Below are 8,469 nucleotides of genomic sequence, written 5' to 3' on the forward strand. Positions count from 1 at the left end.
CAGTGTTGTGTTACTTTCAGGTGTACAGCAAAATGAAACAGTTATACGTATACGTATATCTATTCTTTTTCAGATTCTTTTCCCATATAGCTTATTACAGAGTATTGAGTAGAGTTCCCTGTGCTGTACAGGAGGTCCTTGTTGTTTACCTGTTTTACATATAGTAGTGTGTATATGTTAATCCCAACCTCCTAATTTATCCCTCCCTCCCCCACTTTCCCCTTTGGTAACCATACATTTGTTTTCCACGTCTGTGAGTCTATTTCCGTTTTGTAAATAAGTTCATTTGTCTCATTTTTTTTATATTTCACATAGAAGTGTTATCATATGCTATTTGTCTTTCTCTGTCCGGGTGCTGCTTTCTAAATCTGGCCCGAGCCTTCTCCTCGGACGATGAGATGGAAAGATGTCCTGCCTCACGGCTCCGCCAGGTACCAGCTCCAGGCAGGATCCCCACTCCGCAGGCCCCCGGCACACACAGCCGCTATCTGCCTGCCCACCGGTAGGGTCTCCACGCCGCTAGACAAAGACCCTTTCTTTCCCCGTGGTCAGGAGGAGCGGAGGGGGCACAGTGGATGCATAAACATGGGAAGGAAGGCAGGCCGCCTGAAAGCTTCCAAAAGCCCCTTTCTGACAAGTGAAAAATGTTGGTGACTAAGTCACAGGCCAGGCTTTTAACAACCCTCGGCATATTTATTTAACCCAGTAAATACGTTTATTAGCACGGCCGCCTCCTTTGTAGAGCAGGTAATGGATTCCCCATATGTTTCTGCTTTGCAGACCGGGGCAGGGCGGCCGACACCTAGCCAGCCTCCTCCAGCCTCCGAGGCAGAGGCCGGGTGTGTTGCCGCTTTGCTGCCTGGCCGGGCCGCGTGTGTAATTACACTCACTCCCAGAGAGAAGGAAACCCCGGGCTGTGGCCTTAACTAGCCCCACGTTGCACGACCGAAGGGCATGTCTCGTAGGAGGGACGAGAGAGGTAATAAAGCTTTCACGTTATTAACTTTTTCCCTTCTGAAAAGAAGCCTGAAAAATGCCATTGCACCACATTAAAGGGCTCACGTGAGAGCGGCCACCGCCTAATGAGGGGCTGGGATCCGGGGCCACATGCGAGGCCTCGGAGGGCCGCTTGGAATGGCACCTTGATGTCGTGCCAGCCCGGGGGGGCACCGGTGCGAGGCAGGGCGGGGGTCGGGCTGAGGTTCGCACCTGACTTGCGGGGCGCGGGCCCAGACGGGCGGGGTGCCACCCGGGGCAGGCAGAGCTGAGCCTTCACCCCTCTGCCCCGGGAACGGGTGTCAGGTCTGAACAAGCATCGCTGCTTCCCCGGAAGACCTTCGGACGCCGTGCGGGAGGTGGCGTGGCAGCAGGCTGGTGTGATCGGAGTGACGGGTGTCAGAACAGGTGTGGGAAGCACCGGGCGCTGAGACCGAAGGCGTGATGGGCTGTGTCGGGGCCGAGACCTCCCAGGGAGCACGACGTGGCCGCCGGCACCTCCAGGGTGAACTGCCGTGTTGCCCAAGGAGCCTCCTGCAGTCTTTCTCCCAGATCCCAGCCATCTCACCCACGGGCCAATGAAAGGATTTTGAACTGTTTTAATTTGTTTTGATGGTTTGACAGGGGGTGACATTTCCTCCCTGGGCGTTCCAGTGAAGTCCAGTGGTCACAAGAATCCGTCATGGGGCAGCGGAAGGATATCACCAGGAGCGATGACAGCCAGGTTTGGCGCTGAGAGCTTGTCTTGCAAGTCTGGTGACCCTGGGTGGGCCCCTCTGCTCTCAGGCTCTCAGGCTCTGACTGGTTGACCCCGTCCGCACTGTGAGGCTGTGTGCGTGTGGGGATGGGGGCTGGAAGTGGGGGGGGGGGCTAGGCAGAAGCCAGCAGAGTGAGAACCTTTCCTCCCCAGCCTCTCCCACATCCTCCCACTGACCTAAGGACTCAGCCATCCTTCGGTAAGAAGAAAAGCAGGCAAAGCTCTGGGTTTGGAGGATGGAGAAGAGCTGTCTAGACCCTAGAATTTGTCTCCTGGTGCAGAATCTCCCTCTGGTCCTCTGATCTGTTGGACCATCTTGCAGGCAGCTCACCAGGTCAGGTCCAGGGACACTTCTCCAGCCCTACTCCCTGGAAATCTGTGTCTCCTCTCTGAGAGCTCCTGGGGACAGGGGGCAGCCTTTCTATCTTCTTGCCCACCCTAGTACTGAGTTCATGTTCCCACCAGAAATAGACCCTGATCTAGAACTGCTGAGTCCAGTTGCACAGGTTGGGAACTGACCAATTGCTGGAGGGTGCAGGGAGTCATATAGACCATCTGCCTATGTGATGGAGTCACCCTAGAGTCGGGGACGCTGAGGCCCAGGGGGGCTTGACTCGACAGGTATTTAAATTTACCTTTGCAATTAGTAAAGCACTTTTGTATGCCTTATCTTATTCAACTCTCTTTGTGGGAGCAGGCAGACATTAAGAATTCATTTATGGGTAAAGTGAGGACCACACAGGGGAAGAGACTGGCCCAATGGCACGTAGCCAGGCTTGGGAGTGGCAGGAAGAGGGCCTGAGTCTCCAGATACCTTGTCCAGTGCTCTGATCACAAGACCATGGGCTTCCCATGAGGCCAATCTGCTCACTGTCTCTCCTTTGCAGGTGAAGGGTCTTCAGGCATCTCTGTATCATCCATACCTGGGTATCCCTGGGAGATAGCTGCTCTGATAAACCTCGAGAGGAAATTCTGGGTTCAAATTCCAACTCTGCTAGCTGACAGCAAGTTACTTAACTCCATTCATTCATTCATCATTCATCATTCATTCCATAAGTATCTACTGGGTGCCTGCTGTGTGCCAGGCATGAATCTAGGCACTGGGGATACCGAAGTAAACCACACATCCACAAATGCCTGCAGTCAGTGCTCCGCAGCTGGGCCCTCCAGGCCTGCCTCCCAGCTGCCCGTTCTCCTTGTGCTTTGTAGGCGCAGCCATGCAGTGACCTCTCCCCGGGGAGCAGAGGAGGAGGTCACATTCTCTCTCTGGGCAGCCTCAACCCTTCGGAGCAGGCAAGGGAGGCGTGGGAAAACTACCCATTCATCCCCGTGCTTAGCTTTCCTGGTCTGGGGTGGCTGAGCGTTGTCATGCTTGAGCTGGTGATAATATATTCTACTGCGAAGTGCTCGTAACATCCGTGCTTGTCTTGGTGAATGATTTTCCCTGATACGCAGAGCATTTCCTATACCGTTCACCGAGCGTTGTTTATTTATAGGGTCGCTGAAGGAAGGGAGATGCCAGTCTCCTCATATGTGAAATGGGGGTGGGGCAGGCTTCGGAAGAGTGCTTCATCCATAGGGAGATTATAATCATGCTATTAAGATGTCTGTGAATGACCTCAAACAGTGCTCAGTGCCTAGGAGGCAATAAGAAGAAAATGCTGCCAATTTGCATGTTTGTTTTTACTGGAGGCAGTGAATTCCACGCATGGAAGGAACGTGTCTTTGCTTGCAAAAGATTCCATGCCTGCCAGACTTGCTCCCATCATTTTTTCAGAGGGGGGACTTTGCAGGTAAGATCTAGAATAGAGAAGCTTGGCGGTCTTAAGATAAACCACTTCTTCTACGAGGCAAAGGCACAGCAAAACTGCAGGCCTCATGAGTTTAAAACAGTCCCTGCCTCTTCCAGGAAGCTTTTCTACATTCGAAAGGGAGAAATCGGAAAAGGCACGCTGAGGCTTCCGGGCTGGAATTCTCTGAGGCAGCAGCTGTCTGCATGTTTGCCCATCAAAGGCTGCATGTCGGGACAGTGGAGGGATGGGAGATGAAAAGAACTTGTGAGTAGCAGGGAATCAGTGAACGCGCAGAATGGCTTCTGAGAAGCATGCCTGAGAAGAAAAATATTACAGGCGAATGCGAAGGATGGCTTTTCCCTCCAAAAAATCCGCTCATGCTGAGACGCCATCTGAATCACTTAGAAGCAGGAGAAGGTGATGCTTCTGGAAACATTAAAGGGGTTTTTGTTTTCACCCTCAAGAACACCAGGGAATGATTACGACTTCCCGTCACGTCATAACGAGAGTGAATATTTATTGATTGTTATCCTCACTTTATAGTTGAGGTGAGTGAGGCCCATCATGTTTCAGTATGAGGACCACGGAGTCAAACTACTTGGGTTCAACTCCCAGCTCTACCACTGTTAACTACAGGTGATTTGGGGAAAGTTATTTATTCTCTGTGCATCAGTTACCCCATCTGTAAAATGGGGATAGTAAATCATACGGGGGTGTTGTAGAGGCTTAGAACAGTGTCTGGCACAGAGTCAGCACTAGGTAAATGTGACTGATGATAATGGTGAGGCTGGTGGTGAGGACTCATGGCTGGAAAGAAGTGGAGTCAGGTTTTGAACTTGAGACCGCCGGCTTATGTTGTTTCCACTCCCCCCTACGCTGTCCTACACTTTAGCAAAAGGCACGGGAGACTGTTAAGCAGAAATAGCTCAGACGAAATTGAAACCAAAGTTAAAAAGCAATTTGCTTTACCACTTGCATTTCAGGGGAGCTACGTCAGCCCAGCAGCACGAAGGTTGGTGGCAGTGGCCCTTGATCGGGGCCTGAGGCTCTGCATCCTTCATTTGAAATTAAAAAAAAAAAAAAAAAAAAAGAAAAAAGAAACAGAAAACATAAGATCTGAAAAGCCCCACAACAGCTTCTCAGCTCACAGAACCCTCTACTAAGGTAAACTTTTTTTGTATTTTTCTTTTGGGGGGCGGTTTTCTCAACTGCCTTTCCCACCTCTTTGCTCCGTTCATTCTGCTCCCTGTCCCTGTAACTCCTCTATCTCTGAGTCCATCCTTCAAGATCCAGCTCAAGCCCCACCTCCTCCAGGAAGCCTTCCCTGACCACCTGGTCCACGGGGATGGCCTCCTCCACTGTATCTGGGTGCCCACTTGGCCAGGAGCAGGCACTCTGTGTGAAGTGGGACTCCTCTGCACGTGTGCATTAAGTCCTTTCCTGGAAACCGTACCCCGGACTGGTAGACCTGCCCCACATGCCCTTGTATTTTTTATTGTATTCTGTTTTGACTATGGGTGATCCTTATTTAATTTTGATAAATCCACAACTCCACATGCTCCCTGAGGCCTGAGGCCTTGAAGCTTACCTTCTATCCTCACCGTTGTAGGTGACAGCATCTTATCACAGTGCCCAGATCAGGGAGGCACATTCAATCCTTCAGTCTTCCGATGACCAAACAAGCAGGGGCTCAAGACCTGCCTCGTGCAGCCTCTAGGGGAACAGAGATGAGGGAGCCAGTTTCGTTGGGGCAGGTGGTGCGTGGGAGGAGAGTCAGCTCGAAAGCAAATAATTTCAACATGCTAAGTCGTGGAGCAGAGGTAGGTGTTGGGGAACAGCAAATTCTGGCCAGGACATGTGAAAGCTGGTGTGAATTTGTTGTCAGAAAAGTAGGGAAGGATGCTTCAGGTAAAGGAACAGCTGGTGCAAGTGTGTTTTGGCCTTTCAGGAGCCTAATAGGATTAGGCGATGATAAACTGGAGGATGTGCTTGGACAAAGAACGGGCAAGAAGGCCTCAAAGGATTTGGTCAAATAACCCTAGGTGTTGGGCTGGGTTTCAGGATTTTCAGCAGGGTGTGTAGTCAGACGTGTGCTTTAGAACGTAGGTTAGAGGCTGCTTCCACCGTTAATCTGATTTGATAAGTGCAGAAGCCTCTGCTGACAGCCAGTATCTGAATGTGAGTGAGTAGCAGGCTGATGAAAAACTCCCTAGGCAGTGACAAAAGCATATGATGCGAACGCAGCTTGATTTGAAATGGCTATCTGTGTCCTGTTCTGGGAGCGAGACCCCATTTTGTGCCCCTCCGTCCTCCCAGGAAGCTGTCCGTCCTGGCATAAGCTCCACCTCCAGGACTTTTGTGCTTGCAAAGCCCTGCTCTCGTCCACCACAGGCGGCTCACAGCTTTCAGCAGAGGATTACTTAGAAAAATAAGTTAATGACTGTCCTCGGAGCAGGCGAGGTTTGCTGGAAGAAGCAGGCATGCCCAGAATTCATTTCCCTCGAGTCTGATGGGGGCGGGTTGAGAACACGCGTTGCGAATTCCAGTCTAGGAAAAAAAGAAAGAATTCTTCACCCAGTCAAAGCAGCATCGTTAGGAGGAACGTGTGGGGACAGGGCATCGTTTAAAAATATAAAAGCAGCTGTGAGCATCTTCTGAGCGTGGCAGGGTATCTGGGTGGCAGACCCACCTGTGGAAATGAGGATGGGCCGTCGGCTGTGTTGTTCTTGGGGTTAACTGATCCGGGGCCCCCCCCCCGCAGGAAACGGCTGGGGCCCCAGTGTGGAGGTGGAATGGGGAGACAGGGATGGGGCGGGGAGGGGAGGTGGGGAGTAGGGAAGAGACAGAGGGAGGGCAGAGGGCAGGCTGGCTGGCTCTTTTTAGTCGACACCAGAGACCACCAACGGACCCCAGCTCTGGCTGGCTTCCTGCTCCTCGCCCCTAGGCCAGCCCATCTGATGCTCTTCTAAGGACTCTGGAGGCGTCTGTACTCATTTATTCACTCAACACACACTGGATGTCCCGAACTTCCCACAGGGCTAACAGGAGAATGGAATGACACAAACCTCCTTGCCAGATGCTCTCTCTGAAACCTGCAAAGTCTGTTAGGGACACCAATTGCTATGAAAAAAATTTAGAGACAGAAACACAAGTCGGGGGAGTACGATGGTGACTTACAACCTGTGCCTGTCCTGGAAAAGCCCCAGGACGTCAAGGTGCCTGAACCAGCTGGTGTTCTGGGACCAACCAGGAGGGACGACCCAGGACGGGCACCTGTGGAAGGAAGAAGACAAGGATGGGAAAAGAGCCACAGCCTGCTTGCCCTGAGCCGGCCTTCACACGCCTTGCTTCTCATCTTTAAACTAACCCAGGTGACTGCTGCTCTGTGTAGGTGGTAGGACAAGATATCAGATCCCACCCCACTTGGGGAGACTACTTTGCAAATGTCAGGGTTATTTTTCACTTGTAAGAGGTCAATGATTTTCAAACAGAAGAAAATTAAGGCTCAGAGAGATTAATTTCCTAAGTCATAGCTAGTCAGTGGCAGGGTTGAGACTCGAACCCTCTGGTCTGACTCTGGCCCACGTTTCTCTCCACTGCTCCATGAAGCAAGGGCTGCCTGGATTGAGCCAGAAGGTAAGCTTAGGGGTGCAGGGGAGATGAAGCTGGGGGCGCCCCGGGGCAGCCGGAAGCCTGGCCCGGAAGGCCTGCGGAAGGCTTTGCTGGGGACGCAGCAGGAATGGGGATTTCCAGGCCCCCTGGAAAGGAAGATCTTAACCGAAGTGTGGGTTCCGGCAGTCCCCTGAGTCTCATGGGGCCCCGTGTCCTTCCTCCCTGGCCGGGCCGGAGACTCTGGCTCTGAAACCGGGAGATCCTGAGGGATAACGGTCAGGGATCGTCTGCCGAGAGTTGTATACAGAGAGCAAGGAAAACAGAGGTAGAACTGGACATGGTGTAAACAGATGACTTAATGCTTTCCCCGGTCTTCTCCTCAGGGCTGGCTGACCCGGCTGCCTGGTGGGAGGCCTCAGCCCTGGAGAAGAACCGCTGAGATGTTGCCTCTCCCGCTGGAGATCTGGTTCTGAGGTTCTCCTGCGTCCCCGCCCCCACGTGGCTCCCTGGAATTGGGGCCGAGCTCACTGGGACTGCCTCTCACCGACCCTCACCTACATCCCCCATCGCCCCTGCAGCTCTGTCACCAGCTGCTTCGCAGGTAACATGGAGGCTGCCAGCAGGGCCCGGCTTCTTAACCTCCTCTGGACCTTTTCCCCTATTTCGCTGCAAATCCATGCTTTCAGATCTAGCACGTGGATCTGACCACACACTGATCAACCTGGGGTCGCTCTGTGGCTGCGGATCCAGGGTACACCCTCGGCTCCATTTTCTACGGCCAGGAGCCCCCTTGCCCGGCTCTTCCTAGAGCCCACGTTACAGTCCAGCGCCCCCCATGTACGTACGTAATCTTAGGTGATAAATATTTTTTACCTACTGTTACTCTTTTGAAAGTTTTTGGGAAGCGGAAAATGAGGATGTGGGAGGGCATCACAAGGAAACCTGTGTCAGAGGTGGTAGTTTCCCTGATCGTGAAGGGCCTTTTGTGCCACATGAAGGAAGTTTGGAGGTGCTTCTCTAGGCAACGGGAAGCCATCAGAGTCTTCGGAGCCAGGAAAAAAGTGCAGAGAGATGAGTAACAGAGAGATGATTGTAACAGAGTGCTAGGAAACAGATCTTTAAACACCCCCCTCTGAACTTACACCGATAAAGCTATTCTTGTGGCCTCTTTCTTGCAGGGGGGATTTGGGGTGGCCTTCTCCGAGCAATGTACTTGAACGTGCACCGTGGTGACTGTCCCAGGACTCTGCCGTGTGTTCCATCGTGTCCGGGGCATCGGGAGAAATTGTCAGAACCGCCACCAACGTTATT

General features: G+C 52.4%; 1 long non-coding RNA gene across 1 annotated transcript; it reads left to right on the top strand.

Moving 5' to 3' along the window:
* The first annotated feature begins 1,864 nt into the window (after positions 1-1,864).
* Positions 1,865-4,616, top strand: LOC112063606 (uncharacterized). Its single transcript, XR_002891061.1, has 3 exons — positions 1,865-1,952; positions 4,090-4,182; positions 4,530-4,616. It is a non-coding gene; the product is annotated as an uncharacterized lncRNA (long non-coding RNA).
* The last annotated feature ends 3,853 nt before the right edge of the window (positions 4,617-8,469 follow it).

Source organism: Physeter macrocephalus, unplaced genomic scaffold, assembly GCF_002837175.3.
Source record: "Physeter macrocephalus isolate SW-GA unplaced genomic scaffold, ASM283717v5 random_1428, whole genome shotgun sequence".
Classification (NCBI taxonomy): domain Eukaryota; kingdom Metazoa; phylum Chordata; class Mammalia; order Artiodactyla; family Physeteridae; genus Physeter; species Physeter macrocephalus.